We start from the raw sequence: 24,362 nt of genomic DNA, 5'->3' as shown, positions 1-24,362 counted from the left end.
GAATCAGTAATCCTCCGTATCTAATTATGCCAAGGGACTATACATTGAATTATGATCGGTACTATAGCAACATAACAATATGACGTAGCTAATTATTCTGGACGGGGGATGATCCGTAATCTTGTCTCCGCCCTATATATGTTTCTATTAAATATGAACGGCGTCACGATCTTATTTAGATATACTTTACTATTACGCCGCTGCGCATGAACCAGATTGTTTATTAATATCGCCGATGATGCTTTATATACAGATATTCATCATAGCTATTGCGCATGCGTTAGATCATTTATATATACTGCCGACGTCAGTCATCAACTGTCTACCTATTCACTCTTTGAATATACTATTTGTACTATCCGCACTATTTGAATGATACTGATGGCCATTTCGTGTTGGTCTGTATAAGTATATCACCTCTAGCGGCATTGATGGCCATAACGTATCTTGGTCTGTATTGAGAGGTTTGCTTTACACACATATATACAGTTATCAGTTTACAGCTCGATTACGATTCAGGGTCCCTATATAGTGTCACACTGATTGAGATCGGCAGTCATTGTACTGCTGTCTGGGTGAGATTCCTCTCTATATACATATATGGTATTTGCCATACTCTTGTAGTCTGGTTACTTTTACCTTCAGTGACAATGTCTTCCAAAGTTAATGCATATCCGTGACTGCTCCAAAATGGCGCCGGCTTCTCTGTACATGTGTAGTGATTGCCATATTCTTGTAGTCTGGTTACTTTTACCTCTAGTGACGGTGTCCTTCAATGCTACTAAACATGGGTGACTGCTCCAAGATGGCGCCGACTTCTCTATACATGTATGGTGACTGCCATATTCATGTCTGGTTACTGTTACTTTTAGTGACAATGTCTTCCAATGCTATTGCCATGCGTGACTACTCCAAAATGGCGTCGGCTTCTCTATACATGTGTAGGGGTTGCCATATTCTTGTAGTCTGGTTACTTTTACCTCTAGTGACAATGTCTTTCAATGCTACTAAACATGTGTGACTACTTCAAGATGGCGCAGACTTCTCTATATATGTATAGTGACTGCCATATTCATGTCTGGTTACTTTTACCTCTAGTGACAATGTTTTCCAATGCTACTGCACATGTGTGACTACTCCAAAATGGTGTCGGCTTCTCTATTCATATGTAGGGGTTGCCATATTCTTGTAGTCTGGTTAATTTTACCTCTTGTGACAATGTCTTTCAATGCTACTAAACATGTGTGACTACTCCAAGATGGCGCTGACTTCTCTATATATGTATAGTGACTGCTATATTCATGTCTGGTTACCTTTACCTCTAGTGACAATGTCTTCCAATGCTACTAAACATGTGTGACTACTCCAAGATGGCGCCGACTTCTCTATATATGTATAGTGACTGCCATATTCATGTCTGGTTACCTTTACCTCTAGTGACAATGTCTTCCAATGCTACTGCACATGCGTGACTACTCCAAAATGGTGCCGGCTTCTCAGTCGCTTTTATACTCTTATATGCGGCTGCCATATTCTTGAAGCCCATACACTTCTGCCTTTAGTGGCAGCTTCTTGATGCTACTGCACATGTGCAGCTCTTCCAAGATGGTGCCGCACATGTTTGATTCTCCTGCACATGGTATAATATTTTTTACATCTAATCTGTAATTGCTTTCACATGTTGTATAGGTATATATACTATGCCCCTCACTCTACTGCCCACATCCCTGAGGAAGCCGCTAGACGGCGAAACGCGTGGGGTGATTTCTTATCCCATCTGACTCTCATTCTGTTGGACTGTATATGGTGATCTTTTCCAATTTTCTTTTTTTTTTCCTATGCTCCATTATTTGGGGTTATATTTTGTTTTACTGGTACTCTGTCTAGGTAGAGATGTTGGATTTTTGTTATTGTACATACAGTCCAGAGTCAGAGTGGTAGATTAGTCCCGGCTGGAACACCAGCAGGACTTATGGTGACATTTTAGTGTTTTTAATGTAGAGCAGTATTTGGGGTGTTGTCTACCTCATTTTACTACTCCTGTACATTCATTTATTTATGTGGCACTTTGTATCTATGTCAGTGTTATAATAAAGATTTTTGTGATGTGCTACCATTTTTTGTGCATATGCTTTTTTTCTTTTGAGAGGATGATGTACTACATATATGCATTGGTTTAGCACTCCATGATTATTAGTGGTGCCCACTAGCTTTATATATATAACGAATGATATGGAAAGACATGAAAACAATGAGCAGAACTACCTATGGCTTTTTAACCCCTAGGCGACCCTGGATGTACCCGTACACCCAGGGCCGCCTCCATGAGTTCAGAGAGGCGCCGCGCTCTGAACCGCCACGGTCCCGGGTGCCGCTCGTAGCCCAGGACCGCGGCTATTAGCGGGCACGGTCCGATGGCCGTTCCCGCTAATACAGTAAACGGATGCAGCTGTCAAAGTTGAGAGCTGCATCCGATTACTTGATGCAGCCGTTCCCTGGTGTCTAGTAGGGAGGATCGCTCTGATGGAGTCCTGTCAGAGCGAATCTTCACTAAACTAATAGCAGGACTGTTTCCAGGTGGATTCTGTGAGATAAATAGCATATAAGAGAGCTCCAAATAAAGGCCTAAAAGAAGAGGTTGACTATCAGAATTTACACAATGCTAGTATATAGGACAACAACCATTTTGTTGACCTGAACTGATTTGTTCAGAATTGACGGTTGCCATGATATTTTAAATGCTTAACCCTTAGGGGACACAGCCAGTTTTCATTTTTGCGCTTTCGTTTTTTCTTCCTCGTGTATAAAAGGCCATAGCGCCTGCATTATTCCACCTAGAGACCCAAATGAGCCCTTTTTTTGTGCAACTAATTGTACTTTGCTATGGCAGATGTGATTTTTGCCTAAAATGTGTCGGGAAACCAGAAAAAAATTATGTGTGGTGAAATTGAAAAAAAAATGATTTTTTTTTATTTGGGGGGGGGGTTGTTTTTACTCCGTTCGCCCTAGGGTAAAACTGACTTGTTATATATGTTCCTTAAGTTGTTACGATTACAACAATATGTAACATGTATAACTTTTATTTGATAAGCCTTCCAGCACTTATCAGCTGCTGTATGTCATGCAGGAAGTGATGTATTCTTTCCAGTCTGACACAGCGCTCTTTGGGGGCACCTCAGTCCATGTCAGGAACTGTCCAGAGTAGTAGCAAATTCCCATAGAAAACCTCTTCTGCTTTAGACAGAATGGAAAGAAAATCCACTTCCTGCATGACATACAGCAGCTAATAAGTACTAGAAGGATTAGGATGTTTAAGGGTCCATTTACACAGAAAGATTATCTGACAGATTAACTGCCAAAGATTTGAAGCCAAAGCCAGAAACAGACTGTAAACAGAGATGAGGTCATACAGTCTGGCTTTGGCAGATAATCTGTCAGATAATCTTTCTGTGTAAATGGATCCTAACTAGAAGTCATTTACAAATCTGTTTAACTTTCTGACACCAGTTTATTTGAAAATAATATTTTTTTCTCTGAAGTCCCCCTTAAAGAGAACCAATAACGGGCGAAAAAGATTTTTTTTTTTTTTATTCCCTAATTAGATGTAAATCCTAATTTTAACAATATTTGTAAATATAATTAATTAATTTTAAAGCTGCGTTTTTTAAATATTCCTGTTTTACTTTCCTGCCTTGCGACGGCTCTTTTCAAAAGAGCCGGCGCGAGACAGGAAACTCCCGTCATGCAGAGCGGCAGCAAGGCCAGGGGGGGGGGCGCCATCTTGATGACGTCACTTGCGTTCCACTGCTGGAAGTAACGCAAGTAACGTCTTCAAGATGGCGCCCCCCCCCCCCCCCGGCCTAGCTACAACAAACAAGCGGATTAGGTAAAGTATAAGACTGTAAAGGCAGTCTGTATCTTCATGAAGTCTATTTATGAAGATACAGACTGCCTTTGCATTCTGTATCTTATGCCTTACCTACTACTCTGTGCCGATGCAGCAGGGCCGGCGCCGCCATCTTGAATACGTCTTTGCGTTCCACCGCTGGAACGCAAGTTACGTCATCAAGATGGCGGTGCCGGCCTTGCTGCACAGAACAGAGGATTAGGTAAAGTAGAAGATACAGACTGTAAAGACAGTCTGTATCTTCATAAATAGACTTCATGAAGATACAGACTGCCTTTACAGTCTGTATCTTCTACTTTACTTACTCTGTTCTGTGCAGCAAGGCCGGCGCCGCCCTCTTGATGACGTAACTTGCGTTCCAGCGGTGGAACGCAAAGACGTAATCAAGATGGCGGCGCCGGCCCTGCTGCACCGGCACGAAGTAGTAGGTAAGGCATAAGATACAGACTGCAAAGGCAGTCTGTATCTTCATAAATAGACTTCATGAAGATACAGACTGCCTTTACAGTCTGTATCTTCTACTTTACCTAATCCTCTGTTTCTGTGCAAGCAAGGCCGGGCACCGCCATCTTGATGACGCAACTTGCGTTCCAACGGTGGAACGCAAATGACGTCATCAAGATGGCGGCGCCCGGCCTTGCTTACACAGAAACGAAAGAGTAGGTAAGGCATAAGATACAGACTGCAAAGGCAGTCTGTATCTTCATAGATAGACTTATGCCCCTATTCCACGAGTCGTTTGGAGGAGCAAACGAGCGCTATTAGCGCTCGTTTGCTCCTCGTTCCCCGCTCGCTGCCGCCGCTATTCAGCGCTGCGTCAGCGAGCGGGTGAGTGCGGGAGGGGGCGGCGGGGAGCTGCTGGGGGGGCTGCCCGGGGGATCGCTGATCGTCCGGGCAGCCCATAGGATATAGTAGCGCCTGCTGCCGATGCTCCTATTCAACGGAGCGACGGCAGCAGATAGCTGCTATATCAGTCGCTTGTTTTTCAACATGTTGAAAAACAAGCGACTGCAACGATCAGCCGACATGAACAATGTCGGCTGATCGTTGCACTCTATTCCACGGGACGAATATCGTTCGTAGCGGCCGATATCGGCCGAATACGAACGATATTGCTCCTCTAAACGACCCGTGGAATAGGGCCTTTAGGGAAAGATATACTTTAATATTAGGGACAGTGAAATTTAGATGATAGGTTCTCTTTAAACAATTTAAAGAGGTTTTCTGGGTAATGACGCATTCAGTTGGGCTTTTTATAGCCCAAAATACATTCAACATTACGTATCAAAATATATGCTAAAATGTGGCAAGTAAATGGCTGGAAAGGGCCCTGAAATGTACTTTTAGACCATGAAATTGAGACATTTTTACTAAGAGCCATTTTACCACTGAGTTCAATAGAAGCCATTTGTAAAAAAAAAAAAAAAAAAACTAGATGAAACTTTCTAGTCTGTCTGTGTTGATAAAGAGGAGGCTGCTTGAAAGTGATCTGAATTCCAGCAAAAGGTGACACCAGTATATACATAACTAATAGCAGTTCAGCCTCCTTCCCCTATAAAATCATCTTTGCCCAGGTCCCAGAACATGCTTATGCGATGCCCGGGCCCCTATGGGCCACTCCGCTGATGGGTGTTGTTACTGGCAGGAACCGGGGCAGCTGCTGAGCAGAGGATTGTCACGGTTTTGGCACGAGGGCAACACAGCTGAGAACCGGGCTCCTGACCATGCGGAGGCTGGGCATGCGATTCTTCGTTGTCCTTAGTCAGGGCACCAATAATTACACCAATGCCAAGGTTCAGAAACAATGGTAGTTGTATATTTATTGTAACGGTGGTAACTAGTAGCAACAGTCTCTCCGGATGCAACCGGGTATAAGGCAAACTTGAATAAGGCAGAGTAATGGGTGATGCTGCAATAGGCTGTGCTGATAGCGTGCTGAATGATGGGAGTAGTAGTAGTGGTACTGAGGAAGAGATGCTGGGTGGAATGGAACTGAAATGAATACTTGCTGTTGATGATTAGAGAAGATGATGAGAGGAATGACTGAAGAACGGCACCCAGATCTGGAGAATAGATGAGAATCTTGAGAACTTGAGAATAGCACACAGCCAGAAATACTTCTTGTGGAGCTGGAGCAGCAGAGCACACGTATCTCTCTCCTGACAGGGGGAGAGAGATCACACACACTTGTCCCCCTGAAGGTGGAAGACAAGACTGAGGCAGACAGGAAGTCACATGGTATCCTCAGCCAAAGCTCGATGGCCATTGGAGTTACCATGAAAGCAGGGGCAGTCACGTGACATCCATTCATCACACCACTAGGCATATACAGTGAAATATACATGAGAAGTACCACACTTGAACACTGGGGGGCGACATAATACCATTAGGCACTGATAACTGAATATGCATACAAGAAATGAATGGAATAGCAGACCTGAATACTGAGAGGGGTGACACAATACACACAGTTCGCAGTGGACCACAGCTTTCCAGAACAGGACTAGTTATAATAAAGAGGTAGATACAAACTATTGAAAAGATAGCCTGTTCTGGGCCACTGCACTTACAAACGTGTCCCATACATAGAAGTAGATGCTCTAGCTGGGGCTATTTACAGTATAAATATATCACTAAATGCTATTAAAAACAGCTCAGGCAACATGGCTGCCCCATAATAATATACTTAAAATGAACAGAAAAAATAGAAACAGATTAGTGAATAAGAACATGTTCTAGAATACAGCTGTGATCGATAAAAAAAAAAAATCTAGGTGACGCACTTACTTTAAAGTTTGCATTTCACACAGGCCGCTAGTTCTGTAATATAGGTGAAAATTATTTGGATTTCTCCCTTCCAGGCAATTATGATTAACCCCTTAGCGACCCATGACGTATCTGATACGTCATGGTGCCACTCAGGGTGTTCAGAGCGGGGTCCCGCCGGGACCGCGCTCTGAACGGCGCTGATCCCGGCTGACACGTGCAGCCGGGCAGTGCCTCTATTAGCCGGCGCGGGTCCCGTTGCCGCGCCGGCTAATTAAGCCTCTAAGTGCAGCTGTCAAACCTGACAGCTGCACTTAGAGGCACTGCGCCGCACGTCCCTGGTGTCTAGTGGGACGGATCTCCCCCCCGCAATGCGATCGCGGGTGGGAGATCCGTTCTTCTGCCCGTGCCGGGCCTCAGCGTCGGAATGACGCTGATCCCGACTCGGCAATAGATTGCTATGGCCTGCAGCAGGCCATAGTAATCTATGACCGATCTAATCGATCTTTGCTGTGTATATACACAGCATTGATCTCTATGAGAGATCAGTGCTGTCTATATACAAGTCCCCCAGGGGGGCTTCTAGTTACAGTAAAAAAAAAAGTAAAAAAGTGTTTTTATTAATAAAAAATCCCCCTCCCCTAATAAAAGTCCAAATCACCCCCCTTTTCCTATTTTATAAATATAAATAAATAAATAAATAAATAAACATATTTAGTATCGCCGCGCGCGTAATTGCCCGAACTATTAATTAATCACATTCCTGATCTCGCACGGTAAACGGCGTCAGCGCAAAAAAATTCCAAAGTGCAAAATTGCGCATTTTTGGTCGCATCAAATCCAGAAAAAATGTAATAAAAAATGATCAAAAAGTCGTATATGCGCAATCAAGGTACCGATAGAAAGAACACATCATGGCGCAAAAACTGACACCTCACACAGCCCCATAGACCAAAGGATAAAAGCGCTATAAGCCTGGGAATGGAGCGATTTTAAGGAATGTATATTTGTTAACAATGGTTTGAATTTTTTACAGGCCATCCGATACAATAAAAGTTATACATGTTATATATCATAGTAATCGTAACGACTTGAGGAACATGCATAACAAGTCAGTTTTACCATAGGACGGACGGCGTAAATGCAAAACTCCCCGAAATCAAAACAAATTCGTTTTTTTTTTCAATTTGACAGCGCAAATGATTTTTTTCCGGTTTCGCAGCATATGTTATGGAAAAATAATGCCTGTCATTGCAAAGTACAAGTGGTTTCGCAAAAAATAAGCGCTCATATACGTCTCTAGGTGAAAAAATGCAAGCGCTATGGACTTTTAAACTTAAAATGGAATAAGCAAAAGCGCAAAAACGAAAATAGGCTTTGACCTTAAGGGGTTAAAGGACAACTCCGGCGGGACCCCCCCCCCAAAAAAAAAAACACAGACACCATACTCACCATCCCTCCGGTGACGATCGCCACTCCATTCGCCCGCCGTCCGCCTCACCGTCACCTGCGTCCGCCGTCCAGCGATGTCTCTTGCTTCCGGGTCCACGAGAGAGAAAAGGCTGCCAGTGCACTTGCGCACCGGCAGCCTTTTCATTGGCTGGAGCGCATCACATGGCTTCCAGCAAGCTCAGCCAATCAGGGCTGAGCAAGCTGGAAGCCATGTGATGCGCTCCAGCCAATGAAAAGGCTGCTGGTGCGCATGTGCACCAGCAGCCTTTTCTCTCCTATTCACTCTCAATGAAGACGCCGAAGAGGAAGAAGACCCGGACCGCCCCCCAGCTCTGACATCACCCGTCACCAGATGTCGCCCCGGGAGAAGAGGACCGTGACGACCGTAATAGGTAAATGTATACATTCTTTAACTTCTGGGGTGGGGGGTCGGGAGTCGGAAAGTGGGGGAAGGGGGCCAGACCGGGTATTTAACCACATTACAAAGTTATATAACTTTGTAATGTGTGTTAAATAAGCCAAAAAAAATTTTCGCCGGAGTTGTCCTTTAATACGGGAATATACATTTACATTGCAACCACTAAATGTCAGAATCATTTTGTTTATTATCTCATCTTATGGCAACTGTTGCTAAACTGGATTAAAAGTGGACCAATTCTTGCTGATAATCTTTTTAAACCACAAAATTTTTACTAAGTGTATCATTCAAGTATAAGACAAACTATATCATTACTAGAGATGAGCGAACCGTGTTCGAGTCAATCCGAACCCGAACGTTCGGTATTTGATTAGCAGTGGCTTCTGAACTTGGATAAAGCTCTAAGGTTGTCTGGAAAACATGGATACAGCCAATGACTATATCCATGTTTTCTACATAGCCTTAGGGCTTTATCCAACTTCAGCAGCCACCGCTAATCAAATGCCGAATGTTTGGGTTCGGATCAACTCGAGCATGCTCCAGGTTCGCTCATCTCTAATCATTACAAAAAGCACAATATAGAGCATAATGGCAAAATGTCTCTACATTTAACCAAATTTTCTGACTTTTAAAAGGCAGTTAAGAGTAGTAGGAAGAGAATCGGAGACACCACACTAATATGGATAGGCATAAAGAAAAACTTTGGTCTAGTCACTTTGGTCTAGTCACTATAGATAATGCTGCTAAATATCCTTTAGATTAACCAAAAAGAAGGGTGCCAACATATATTGCAGTTAGTGTTTTAGCTGACTTGGTGGGGGTATTGGTGGACAGTAAACTGAACTTTAGTGATCAGTGCCAGGCAGCAGCTGCCAAGGCTAATAAAATAATGTAATGCATCAAAAGAGGTATAGATTCTAAAGATAAGAACATAGTTTTGCCTCTTTATAAATCACTGGTCAGACCACACATGGAATACTGTGTACAGTTTTGGGCACCTGTATATAAGAAGGACACAGCTGAACTGGAGCGGGTGCAGAGGAGGGCAACAAAGGTCATTAAGGGAATGGGTGGGTTTCAGTACCAGGACAGGTTATCAAGCTTGGGGTTATTTACTCTGATCACAATGTACAAATATATGAATGGACAGTACAGAGGTCTTTGTAGTGATCGTTTTACTCCTAGGTCTGTAACCATGACAAGGGGGCATCCTCTACGTCTAGAGGAAAGAATATTTAATCATCAGCATCGACGCGGGTTCTTTACTGTACGAGCGGTAAGACTGTGGAACTCTCTGCCACATGATGTTGTCATGGCCGATTCATTAAATAAGTTTAAGGGAGGCCTGGATGCTTTTCTTGAACATTATAATATTACAAGTTATGGGCATTAGATTTCCGGTGATACGTTGATCCAGGGATTGTTCTGGTTTCCCTAGGTTGAAACTGATGGACTTGTCTTCTTTCAACCTTATTTACTATGTTAACTATGACCTGACCCCATGACTTTACATTAGCTATATTCAGAAATAGAAGATTCTACCTTGTTGTGGCCTCCATGTGGTGACCAGGGGTTTCAAGGTGGTGTATAGCTAGGCCAGATGGTGTTCCTGAGGCACTTGTCACATGTGCCCACCCCTGGATACACCAACAAACACTTTTTAATATAGATGAAGTTGTGAAGAAAATCCTCTTGGTTGAATTTGAACAGGAAACCAATTTACTGTAGTTCCTTAAACACAGTACAGAGTAGTAAGAGTAGTCCTTTCTTTCAAGAGGTATAATACATAAAAGTCAATCCTTTGAGCTGGGTAACTTAGACTTGAATACAGCTTCTTGTTGGAGGAATAATGTTTTAAATCTATTTAATTGAAAAGTCTTTGGATACTGTAGCTTGAATTTAGTTGAATAGACTTGCTTTAGGAGAGGTGTGGACTGAGGGCTACTTCAGGGATGTTGGGGGGCTCTGCCTAGACCCTAAGGTACTCAGCTGTGGGCTTTGAGAAAGAGTACCTACGCCTATGGGTATGAACCTTTTTGCTGTCTATGGGCACATAGAGCGCATAGACAAAGCAGAAACGTAGGCCCCAACTTGTGGGTGAAGCTAGCCGTCGGGGGGACCCCTAAGGAAACCTAGCAAATCGCAGTGGAAGCTTTTGGGCTTTATCCGCTTACCTAACCACTGACTCATGATCCTGCCTTGGTTATCAGGTTAAGTAAGGAGCATCCACCCAGCTTAAATAGAAGTGTTCCCTTTAGTCATCTCAGTCTCCTCTGTATGCCTTCTGTCACACATGGCCAAGATGGGTTTGCTTGGAAAGAAATAAAAAAAACCTTGGTTTGGGGTCTTTGGCAGTTAGTCAGTTAACCCTTTATGAACAATGTTCCTCAGCTGTCCATACAGCACATACAATACAGTTACATCTAATGGTATAAAATAGGTGGTGCAGGCAAAAATAGAAATACAGGTATTAATAGGAAATACAGGCAGTGCAGATACCCTTCCCCCCAAGGGTTCTATACAAAGGTACCTGACTACAGGTGGCAAGAAACACTGCAGAGGCCACACCCACTCTGGGACACTGCATACTCCCCAACTAAAAAGAAGTCGTCCTCGGCGTACCTGAGAAGTACTGGATAAATAGGGTTAGGCACAGCATAGGTTAACTTAGGCACTTTCATATAGAATCACTTATAAGAACAGAAATACCATTAGAACAATGCAAAAGTGAAAAATGTCCAATAAAGTCCATTGGCATGTAAACTCAAATATCTGTCTGCACATTGTCCATAGTACGGCACATACTACTTATGGTGCATCAGTCCATATACATTGGTACGGAACAATAAAGAGTGTCTCAGGAAAGTCTCTGAGTAGCACACACGCAATAATGTCCATGCATGAAACAATAAACTGGGAAGAAAACTGGATTAGCAAATATATGCATAAACAAAAATGGTTATCACCAAAAAGGATAAAAAGGTGCTAGTCGAGGTAGCGGGCAGGAAGCTGACCCCTGGTGCTCCTTTCAGAGTATCTCAGCAATTGCTCTTCTTGTTGAGGAACAGGCATAAGATCATGGTAGGCCATGACATCTGGCAGCACTGGTGCAGAGGGTTGTGAAGAGTCTGGGATAGGTTGGTAGGCAGGTGCAGCCTGTGGGGCTGGTACAGCAGCAGGAATAGGTCGATAGAGCATGTGTACATAGCGATAGAACAGGCAGCATAAGGTTAATGTTAGGACGGGGGCTGGGAAGACAAAAAGACGGTGCAGTCCCTGTCACTAATACCCGCCCCAGCTGTCCCTACCTGCTTTACACACTTTGCCATAGACGGCAGCAGACAACTTGGCGACGTTGACCTGCGGTAAAGTAAAACACACAAAACAAGACATGACTAATACACACAATAAAGGGTAGTCAGCAGTCCAAGTCATCAACTTTCGGTATACTCAAGTACAAAATCAGAGTCCAAAAAGAATAGTTGAGGTCCAAAAGCCAGAGGTCAGGAAAACAGAATAAACAGGTCAGAGGAATGCTAGCTCAAGATACACTAGGGTTACTAGGTTCTATCACAGGCACTGGACCTGATACAAGTGCAGGTACTTGTGGAACCAGGAGTCCCAGCCTGGCCAGTTACCGACAGCTGACTGGTAGTGTCAGCTTGAAGACCAGGAGTCCAACAGCATCCAAGTGAAAAAATCTTCAATGCTTTATTGCAAAATCAAGCGGACAAATACAACGTTTCGGCTACACAATGAGCCTTTGTCAAGGATATACTTGACAAAGGCTCAATGTGTTGCCGAAACGTCATATTTGTCCGCTTGATTTTGCAATAAAGCATTGAAGATTTTTTCACTTGGATGCTGTTGGACTCCAAGTTTTCTGGTTCGCTTGAGGTGTGGACCTTTCAGTGTCCATCCACCACTTAGCTGCATTACTTGGGACTACTGATGCTGTTGGACCTTCTTCATTTTGCTGCTAGTAGTGTCAGCTGTCAATTAAAATCACTGAGATCACAAACACCAAATGCTAATGGGCCGGGGGAGTAACACCCTGGCCACTGCTACATCAAGGAATAGCAGAGCAGAAAACAAGAAGCAGTCTGGCTGCTATGGACGCTGCTGCAACATCTAATGCCTATTGCAGCAGCACGCCAGTGCTACACCAACATATTCCTTGTGTTTATTCTATGTGTCCATAAATAATATTGGCTGTCTGCGATTTTTACATTGTCTAGAAAAATTAAAGAAACCAGTGGGTAACCCTGCTCTACATCATACATACAGTATAAACAATATAATTGTCTGCCAACAGCAATCACAAGTTAAAGAAACCAGTGGGTAACCCTGCTGTACATCATACATACAGTATAAACAATATAATAATGTCTGCCAACAGCAATCACAAGGGGAAGCTTTGGCTTGTACTGCATATTATTTTATTACTGACTTCAGTGTATCAACTGTAAACAGGAAGCTTCCTCTAGTAGTAGCTACAGGTAGGCAAAAATGGATAATATTTAAAATGCAGGTGAATGCCGATAAAAAAAATGGGAAGACATCTCACTAGTTATTAGAATTGCTGTAACTATACTGCTATGTATAGTACCTATACAAAATTGGATGCTCTAGATAAGACTTATGGAAGCATCCACTTCTGTATCAGCTTAGGTTCCCAGGGCCACCACAAATGCATGGATGTTTCCATATTTTGCAAATATTTTGGATTGTCTATTTTTTTTTTCAGGATCTAACAAACACAGCATATGTTCACAAAAGACAGATAAGTTGCACAACTTCAAGTACAAATTTTAGATGTATGGGGGGAACTTACAAAAGCTTAACTTGGCAATGCACAACCCAGCTGGTTTGCCAATCTACTCATCTGATAAACACGAGGGATGTGGAAAGGTGTAAAGAAGGTGTGACTTCCTCCTGTGCCCAATTTACCACGATTTACACCTGCAAGCAAGCATAAATGATGGTGGAGATTGCTGGTGGAGATTTGCTGGAGTTACTGGGAGACGTGCACTTCTCAATAAATCAAGTGTGGAACACAGGGTCAGAGATTAATTTAATATTAATGTACAGATGCATCAATTGAAATCATAAATGTACAGATGCATGAAATCATAAATCACCCCCATTTTTTTTTCTACAGAAACACGGCAAATTCTCTATACTATTGATTTTTGCTGCTAAATGTCTATATCATATCAACTCTGTGTGAATATACATCCTGTAAGAATAAAGAATATATTGAATTATATAACATTGTTCATCCCTGAGATATACTGATAAATAGAAGTGTTTCTGTTTTTCTACAGGTCAATATTGTAATATGTAGCAAGCAGTGCTGTCCCTTTAAGAGCAGAGCACATGGGACAGGAACCAGGAAGAAGAGTTAGTTGTTTGCTCAGGGGCTGGAGAGAAGCTGCAGATCTATGTGTGGAGACATGAATAAAGATAGTTGATGTTGGATTTTATCCCTGACTCCTAATACTTCTTGAAGATGTTACAACTGGCGACGAGGATGGGATGAGAGTTCTGCTGCTGTGAGTACAGGCTGCCATCTGCATAATACAGACACCAAAGAGTGTGCTTATACATACAAGGAATACAAGGAAGATGGCAGACTACATGCATGTGTTCCCAAAATTTGATACAACTGACAGCCATAACCTGGCCCATAACTGGAGAAAATGGATGCACAGGTTTGAGAACTTTCTGGAAGCAATAGACATAACAGATGATAAAAGAAAAAGAGCTTTATTGCTGCACTATGCTGGCACAGAGGTATATGACATTTACAGTTCCCTACCTGTTGCTGACACTGACACTTATAGCCACTGCGCCAAAGCCTTAACAGATTGCTTAAATCCTAAGCAAAACATCAGGTATGAGAGATACAAGTTCAGGATTGCTAAACAGCTTCCAGAAGAATCCATGGACACATACGTCACACGCTTAAGGGAACTGGCACAGGGGTGTGCATTTACAGATGTGGATGATGAAATTATCACACAGATTATTGTATCTTGCACATCGTCCACTATAAGACGCAAAGCACTGCAGCAGGATTGGCCTGGGCCATAGAAATAGCAGATCAGCAGGCCACTGCAATGGAAAAAGGGGATGACATCCATGTGCATAATCTCAAGCATAAAGCTACTGCAGCAGGATTACTCTCTGCACGATCTTCTCAAAATGGCCCGGGCCATAGAAATAGCAGATCAGCAGGCCACTGCAATGGAAAAAGGGGGTGACATCCATGTGCATAATCTCAAGCATAAAGTTACTGCAGACACTTCAACCCAGAAACAAAGAAAATGCTACCGGTGTGGGAAAGACTTTCCTCATGTAAACAAATGTCCAGCATTAGGACAAACCTGCAGCAAGTGCGGTAAAGAGAACCATTTTGCAGCAGTGTGCAGATCAGTAATACCCAAGTCTCCTTACACTCCAGCTAAACAGGCTAATGTAAAAGTCCTGCATCAGGCTGAAGAGGAGACACCGACCACTAGTGAGGACTATGTTTTCATCACTTCTACACCTAAATCTGTGCAGTCTCCAAGTGTTACAATCACAATACTCAATACAGATATTACTTTCACCATTGATACTGGGGCCTCAGTGAATATTGTAGACAGTGATACATATGAGACATTGCAGACAAAGCCGGTCCTGGAAACTGTGCAGACTAAAATGTTCCCATATGGATCTCAGACTCCACTACCTACTGTGGGAAAATTTGAAGCTGAAATAAGCTACAAAGGCAAGATGCAAAAAACAAGTTTCTGGAGGCTGTCTTCTCAGTTACCATACTGCCCTAAATCTGGGTATCATTCAGATCATCCATACAATAACTGATCCTGCTGAGCAGGATGTGAAAACTCTGATTAATGAATTTGCCTCTTTGTTCAGTGGACTTGGAAAACTGAAGGACTTTCAAGTACATCTTCATGTGGATGGAAATGTTCGCCCAGTGGCGCAATCCCACAGGCGCATTCCGTTTCATCTGAGAAAAAAGGTGGAAAAGGAACTCCAGTCTTTAGAAGATGATGATATTGTTGAAACTGTCACTGGTCCCACTCCTTGGGTCTCTCCAATTGTTGTGGTTCCAAAACCCAAAAATCCTGACCAGGTGAGACTGTGTGTTGACATGCGCCTGCCAAATACTGCTATTCAGAGAGAGAGAGACACATCTCTCCCACAATTAATGACATTATTCATTTACTGAATGGAGCAACTTCCTTTTCAAAACTGGACCTTAACAAAGGTTACCATCAGCTAGAGCTGAGCCCAGAGTCCAGATACTTAACAACATTTTCTACACATGGGGGCTCGATTCACACGTTGTAACAGTGCGGCTGTATTTGCGGCTGTAATTGTGCGGCGGTATTTTTGGTGGTTCGTGTGTATGCTTGGAAGTATAGGATATACGGCTGCACAGTGCACACTATGTATGAATCTACGGCCCTATCGTAAACGGACCCGTAAAAAATGAACAAGACCATTGTTTGCGGCTGAATATGCGGCCGTGGATTGACAGGCGGTCCGTACGGAGTACTTCAAAAATAGCCGGCAATGATGCCGAATGCCGATGCCTCTAATAGTTAATATATTAAATTAATCAAACACATTTTCTTTGTAATCAAGACACTTTCGTTGATCAATAATTTATTTCTAACGAATCCATCATTTTGCAATTAAATATACTGTTAAAAAAAATAGATATATAAATAAATGTATATTTATCTATATATTTATTTTTTGACAGTATATTGAATTGCACAATGATGGATTCGTTAGAAATAAATTATTGACCAACGAAACTGTATTTATTTCAACGAAAATGTGTTTTTTTAATTAAATATTAATTAGTACAGGAAGCTCTATAAGCCGTTAATTCATATGCCGGCAATAGAGCATTCTGTACTAATCATCACTTTACTTTAATGAAAACATCAAATGTTTCTTCTAATTATGTTGTGACAATAACATTATTAGAAGAAACATTTAGAATTATATGTGCGCTCAGCTGATTGGCTGTTCGGCTGAGCGCATGTCACGTCCGTAGGGGAACAGTGAGCCCTAACTGAACCCAGCCCACTGTCTCTACCTACTTGGACGTACTGCCCTAGGTAGCAGACCCCAACTGGACGGCAGTCCCTACGCTACTAAGTGCAGGGCCAGACAAGGAGAAAAGTCAGCAGTCCGAGTCAAACCAGCCAGGTACGTATAAACCACAAATCAGAACCAAAATCACAGTCAGAAAACAAGCCAGAGGTCAAATCCAAGATAGCAAAACAGTACAAAATCACAATACAAAGGGAATACCGTATAAACAGGCCAAGGTCAGAAACACTGTCAGGAGCGAGGTACAAAATCAGATAACAAGCCAAAGTCAGGTAACAAATGCAGAGGTCAGGAATACAGGGAGTCAGAACACAGAGTAATGCTGGTGTAGTAAGCAAGGCAAAACTATCACTGGCAGCTATTGAGCCTCAGCTGCTTGTTTAAATACACCGCCCCTGATTTGCATGAAGCGCCTGGCAGCTCGCGATTGGCTCTGTGCTCCTGCACAGCTTCGCTCCTGCCCCCTACCTCTGATAGGCTGCTTATCTGCAGCATCAGCCGGCTGGGCGTGTATGGGAGTGTCAGCCGGCCTCTGCCTCTGCAGCACTGCAGAGCAACCAGGTAAATACATGACACTACCCCCCCTTTTATGAGGGGCCACTGGACCCTTACCTGGTCTCGGCTTGTCCGGATGGGAATCATGGAATTCCTTGACTAACAAGTCAGCATGGATGAAACGAGCAGGAACCCATGATCTCTCCTCCGGACCATAACCTTTCCAATGGACCAAATACTGAACAGATCTTTGGACTCTGCGACTATCAACAATCCGGGCCACTTCGTATTCCACTTCACCCTTGACAACTACAGGAGGAGGGGGTTTTACAGAAGATGTGAGGGCTGGTATGTATTTTTTCAGCAAGGACCTATGAAATACATTGTGGACCCGGAGACATCTGGGAAGTTTTAACCGGTAAGCCACAGGATTTATTATTTCAGACACAGCATAAGGACCAATGAACCGTGGTGCCAACTTCCCAGAGGGAACTTTTAGACGAAGGTTTCTGGTGGATAGCCACACCCTATCACCAATAGCAAATCCACCAACACAAAGACGTTTCTTGTCACTTTTACCTTTTTGAATGCTCTGGGCTTTAACCAAGTTCTTCTGAACTTGGGCCCAGACTGTGCACAGGTCTTTTATGACAGCATCCACATCAGGCAGCCCAGACTGCATACCAGAAAACGACGCATGACGCGGGTGAAAACCATAATTGCAAAAAAAAGGCGAAGTACCTGAAGAGCTACTATCATGGTTGTTGAGTGCAAATTCTATGAGGGACAGATAATTTACCCAGTTGGTTTGTTGATCAGAAACATAACATCGTAACCTTTGAATTACGGCCTGGTTCATTCTCTCAGTCTGTCCATTAGTCTCTGGATGGAAGGCAGAAGAAAATGACAGAGTGATGTCCAAGGCCTTACAGAGAGCCCTCCAGAAACGTGACACAAACTGTACCCCTCTATCGGACACTATATTCTCTGGGATACCATGCAGTCTGACAATATGTCTGATAAACAACTCAGCTAGCAACTTTGACGAAGGCAGCTTTTTCAGAGGTATTAAATGGCACATTTTACTAAAACGATCCACCACCACCCAAAGGACTGTGTTGCCATGCGAGACAGGAAGATCAGTCATGAAGTCCATTGAAATGTGGGTCCAAGGATGTTTAGGTATTGGTAACGGACAAAGTTCTCCTACAGGACGAGTTCTGGGAGCTTTGGCACGTGCACAAGTCGCACAGGCTGCAACATAGGAACCCACATCTCTGGACAGGGCTGGCCACCAATAGTTTCGAGCCACCAATCTCTTTGTGCCAGTGACTCCAGGATGCCCAGACAATACTGAATCATGCAGTTCTTTCAATAAAAGTAACCGTAACTGGGGAGGCACAAACAGCTTGGATACAGGGGTCTTTACTGGGGCCAGATCTTGATGTGCTTTAATTTGGGTAGCAAGATCAGGAGTAATTACTGAGACAACCGTCTCCTTGGGTAAGATGGGCTCTGGATTATCCTGTTGGGGGTGACTGGCACAAAAACTCCTGGACAAGGCATCAGCTTTAACATTTTTTGATCCTGGTCTATATGTGACAATGAAGTTAAACCGTGTAAAGAACAATGCCCAACGTGCCTGCCGTGGGTTTAACCTTTTAGCATTTTCAAGGAAGGTAAGGTTTTTATGATCCGTAAGGACAGTGACACAATCCCGTGCACCCTCGAGAAAGTGGCGCCATTCCTCGAAAGCCCACTTGATTGCCAATAGTTCACGGTTCCCCACGTCATAGTTCCTTTCAGCAGAGGAGAATTTTCTAGAAAAATAGGCACAAGGGCGAAGATTGGTCAAAGTGGCAGAACCTTGTGATAGTACAGCTCCTGCCCCGTATTCGGAAGCATCAACCTCCACTACAAAAGGCTTAGAATGGTCGGGTTGCACCAGCACAGGTGCGCTAACAAAACACTTCTTTAGTTTTTCAAAGGCCTCAAGTGCCTCCGGCTGCCAATTGTTGAGGTCCGCTCCTTTCTTAGTCATGTCAGTTAATGGCCGAACAATGACTGAGAAGTTCCTGATAAATTTGCGATAGTAGTTCGCAAATCCTAGAAAGCGTTGCAAGGCTTTCAAGGAGGTGGGGCGGACCCAATCAACAATGGCCTGGACTTTAGCTGGATCCATATGAAATGACTGTGGCGTCAAGATGTACCCCAAGAATGACACCTCTTGCCCCCCAAAAACACACTTCTCCAATTTTACAAACAGATGATTTTCCCGTAACACTTGTAAAATTTGACGGACATGCTGGACATGAACGGACCAATTTTCAGAATAAATCAAGATATCGTCAAGATAAACTACCATGAATCTACCTATATAGTTACGGAAAATATCATTTACCATGTTCTGGAAAACCGCAGGAGCATTACACAACCCGAAAGGCATAACTAGATATTCGAAATGTCCTTCCGGGGTGTTAAATGCAGTTTTCCACTCATCACCTTAACGAATCCGAATGAGATTATATGCCCCCCTGAGATCCAGTTTAGAAAACCATTTTGCTCCCTGAATTTGATTAAACAGATCTGGTATCAAAGGCAATGGATATTGGTTTTTTATAGTAATTTTGTTTAACTCTCTGTAATCAATACAGGGTCGGAGACCACCATCTTTTTTCCCTACAAAGAAAAAGCCTGCTCCCATAGGAGAAACAGAGGGTTGGATATGTCCTTTCTGAAGACTTTCTGCTATATACTCTTTCATAGCTGTCCTCTCAGGACCAGACAAATTATAAATCCTCCCCTTAGGGTATCTGACCCCAGGCAACAGGTCAATGGCACAGTCATATGACCTATGGGGGGGCAAGACCTCTGACTGAGATTTAGAAAAAACATCAGAGAAGTCACGAATGAAGGCAGGGATTTGTTCCACCTCCTGACAACCTAGAGTTACTGGAATACATTTACCAAAACATTTCTGACTCCATTTTGTTAATTCCCCTGAGTCCCAATCAAGCATAGGATTATGACATTGTAGCCATGGTAACCCCAACAACACATCAGAAGATAAGCCCTCCATAACCAACAGGGTACATCTTTCTGAATGCACACAGCCCACCAACATCTCAATCTCAGGGGTGCAGTACTGGATTGCTCCTTTAACCAATGGCGTGGAGTCTACAGCAACTACACGTAATGGATCAGGGAGAAGCAAACAAGGAAGACCCACACGCCTGGCAAAGGATGCATCCACAAAATTGCATGCTGACCCTGAATCAACAAATGCTGTCCCTGATACAGACTTAGATAAATAAGAAATCTTTACAGGGAGCAAAAACTTTTTTGACACAACAGAAAATACCTGACGGCCTAGGTGACCTTCCTGCAAGTCACCTAGACCCTGGAGTCCCTCTGGCTTGACCTTTTTCTTTGTGCATTCAGCAATGAGGTGGTCAGCCCCTCCACAGTAGTAACAGCGACCTTGGATACGACGGGAGGTTCTGCGTTCATGTGAAGGATCTGTAGCAGAAGCCCCCAGTTGCACGACCTGCTCAGCTGTAAAACCAGGAGTAACAGGAACTGGAGTAGCAGTGGTGCATGGGAGTGGAGTCTCAGACCTCTCACAATGTCTCTCCCTAAAACGTCGGTCCAATCTAACAGCCAAAGTCATAGCTTCATCAAGGGTGTCAGGGGTAGGGTAAGCAACCAGCAAGTCTTTCAGGTGATCAGCTAAACCCAACCTAAACTGGCATCTAAGTGCCGGGTCATTCCACCCAGACGGAACACACCACCGGCGAAACTCAGAACAATACTCCTCAACCGGCCTTTTACCCTGTCTCAGAGTAGTCAAGTGTGTCTCCGCTACAGCTGCCCTGTCAGGGTCATCATACAAAAGGCCCAAAGCTGCAAAAAAGGCATCAACCGAGACCAACTCAGGAGCACCTGGAGACAACGAAAAGGCCCACTCTTGAGGTGGCCCGTGCAGGAGTGAAACAACAATACCGACTCTCTGGACCTCATCACCAGATGACTGGGGACGGAGACGGAAATACAATCTACAGCCCTCCTGAAAGGTCAAAAAACTTTTTCTATCCCCACTAAACCTACCAGGCAGCTGAACTGGGGGTTCTTCGGGGATAGCGTGAGTTACAGCAACATAATGTGTCTGGGAAACCTCTTGCTGCTGCACTCTTTGTGCAAGATCCTGCACTGTATAAGTGAGACGTTGCATTTGCTCAGCTACTGCAGTCATTGCATCCATTGGGAAGGTAGTGAGCAACTCAGTAAATGTTGGCCAGTGATAATGTCACGTCCGTAGGGGAACAGTGAGCCCTAACTGAACCCAGCCCACTGTCTCTACCTACTTGGACGTACTGCCCTAGGTAGCAGACCCCAACTGGACGGCAGTCCCTACGCTACTAAGTGCAGGGCCAGACAAGGAGAAAAGTCAGCAGTCCGAGTCAAACCAGCCAGGTACGTATAAACCACAAATCAGAACCAAAATCACAGTCAGAAAACAAGCCAGAGGTCAAATCCAAGATAGCAAAACAGTACAAAATCACAATACAAAGGGAATACCGTATAAACAGGCCAAGGTCAGAAACACTGTCAGGAGCGAGGTACAAAATCAGATAACAAGCCAAAGTCAGGTAACAAATGCAGAGGTCAGGAATACAGGGAGTCAGAACACAGAGTAATGCTGGTGTAGTAAGCAAGGCAAAACTATCACTGGCAGCTATTGAGCCTCAGCTGCTTGTTTAAATACACCGCCCCTGATTTGCATGAAGCGCCTGGCAGCTCGCGATTGGCTCTGTGCTCCTGCACAGCTTCGCTCCTGCCCCCTACCTCTGATAGGCTGCTTATCTGCAGCATCAGCCGGCTGGGCGTGTATGGGAGTGTCAGCCGGCCTCTGCCTCTGCAGCACTGCAGAGCAACCAGGTAAATACATGACAGCGCACATATAATAAGCCGGTCCGCAGCACACTGACTTCATTGTGCTGCGGACCAGCGAAGAGGACGCATCGGGGTGAGTATAGAGCTCTCCCCACCCCCTCCCCGGCACTGCACCCCTCCCAGCAAGGAAGGGGGGGTCACTTAACCCCTTCCTTGCTGGGATGGGTGCAGTCTGACATCAGTCTGGCCCCCAGGGGGTTAAGGGGGATGCAATACATCCTCCCTTAACCCCTTGGGGGTCAGACTGTAAGCAGCGATCTGTAAAGATGCTGCATACTGTAAGGAGCACAACACCGCTCACAATGATGGGTGTTGTGCTCCTGTTTGTGTGTTTTTGTGTGTTTCTCCCTTTTTGTTTTTCAGATATCGGTATCCTGGGGATTACGTCGGATTCCATGGACTACGTCGATGACCAGCGTTTTTTTAATGTTTTTTTTAATAAAATGGTCAATGAGGGGTGTGGGGGTGTTTTTATTTGAATAAAAAAATTTGTAAACTTGTGTCTTGTCTTTATTTCTTTACTTTATAGACTTAGTAGTGGAAGCCGTCTAATAGACGGAATCCATTACTAAGTCGGGGCCTAGTGTTAGCCGGTATAAAATGGCTAACACTAACCCCCTATTATTACCCCAGTACCCAATGCCACCAGGGGTACTGGGAAGAGCCGGGTGCCAGTGGTCCCGGAGCGTCAAAATTGGCGCTCCTGGACCGGGCGGCAGCAGGCTGGTAAGATTTAGGCTGGGGAGGGCCTAAACCAATGGCTCTTCCCACCCTGGTGTTACCAGGCTGCTGTCGTTTGGTTTTTAACCCGGCTGGTTATAAAAATAGGGGGGACCCTATGCGGGTTTTTTTTTTAAATAAATAAATAATTAAAAAAAAACGCATAGGGTCCCCCCTATTTTTATAACCAGCCGGGTTAAAAACCAAACGACAGCAGCCTGGTAACACCAGGGTGGGAAGAGCCATTGGTTTAGGACCTCCCCAGCCTAAATCTTACCAGCCTGCTGCCGCCCGGTCCAGGAGCGCCAATTTTGACGCTCCGGGACCACTGGCACCCGGCTCTTCCCAGTACCCCTGGTGGCATTGGGTACTGGGGTAATAATAGGGGGTTAGTGTTAGCCATTTTATACCGGCTAACACTAGGCCCCGACTTAGTAATGGATTCCGTCTATTAGACGGCTTCCACTACTAAGTCTAAAAAGTAAAGAAATAAAGACAAGACACAAGTTTACAAATTTTTTTATTCAAATAAAAACACCCCCACACCCCTCATTGACCATTTTATTAAAAAAAACATTAAAAAAACGCTGGTCATCGACGTAGTCCACGGAATCCGACGTAATCCCCAGGATACCGATATCTGAAAAACAAAAAGGGAGAAACACACAAAAAACACACAAACAGGAGCACAACACCCATCATTGTGAGCGGTGTTGTGCTCCTTACAGTATGCAGCATCTTTACAGATCGCTGCTTACAGTCTGACCCCCAAGGGGTTAAGGGAGGATGTATTGCATCCCCCTTAACCCCCTGGGGGCCAGACTGATGTCAGACTGCACCCATCCCAGCAAGGAAGGGGTTAAGTGACCCCCCCTTCCTTGCTGGGAGGGGTGCAGTGCCGGGGAGGGGGTGGGGAGAGCTCTATACTCACCCCGATGTGTCCTCTTCGCTGGTCCGCAGCACAATGAAGTCACTGTGCTGCGGACCGGCTCATTATATGTGCGCTCAGCCGAACAGCCAATCAGCTGAGCGCACATATAATTCTAAATGTTTCTTCTAATAATGTTATTGTCATAACATAATTAGAAGAAACATTTGATGTTTTCATTAAAGTTAAGTGATGATTAGTACAGAATGCTCTATTGCCGGCATATGAATTACCGGCTTATGGAGTTTCCTGTACTAATTAATATTTAATTAAGAAAACAAATTTTCGTTTAAATAAATTCAGTTTCGTTGGTCAATAATTTAATTCTAACGAATCCATCATTGTGCAATTAAATATACTGTCAAAAAATAAATATATATATAAATATACATTTATTTATATATATATTTATTTTAACAGTATATTTAATTGCAAAATGATGGAATCGTTTACATTTAATTATTGAACAATAAAAGGGACTTTATTAGACAGAAAATGTGTTTTATTAATTCAATATATTAACCATGAGACACATCGGCTATAGTGCAGAGGATCGCAAACCCCGGTAATAGCGATTCATGTAA

This window comes from Dendropsophus ebraccatus, chromosome 4 (assembly GCF_027789765.1).
Source record: "Dendropsophus ebraccatus isolate aDenEbr1 chromosome 4, aDenEbr1.pat, whole genome shotgun sequence".
In the NCBI taxonomy this organism is placed as follows: Eukaryota; Metazoa; Chordata; class Amphibia; order Anura; family Hylidae; genus Dendropsophus; species Dendropsophus ebraccatus.
This window is presented reverse-complemented; position numbering follows the sequence as displayed.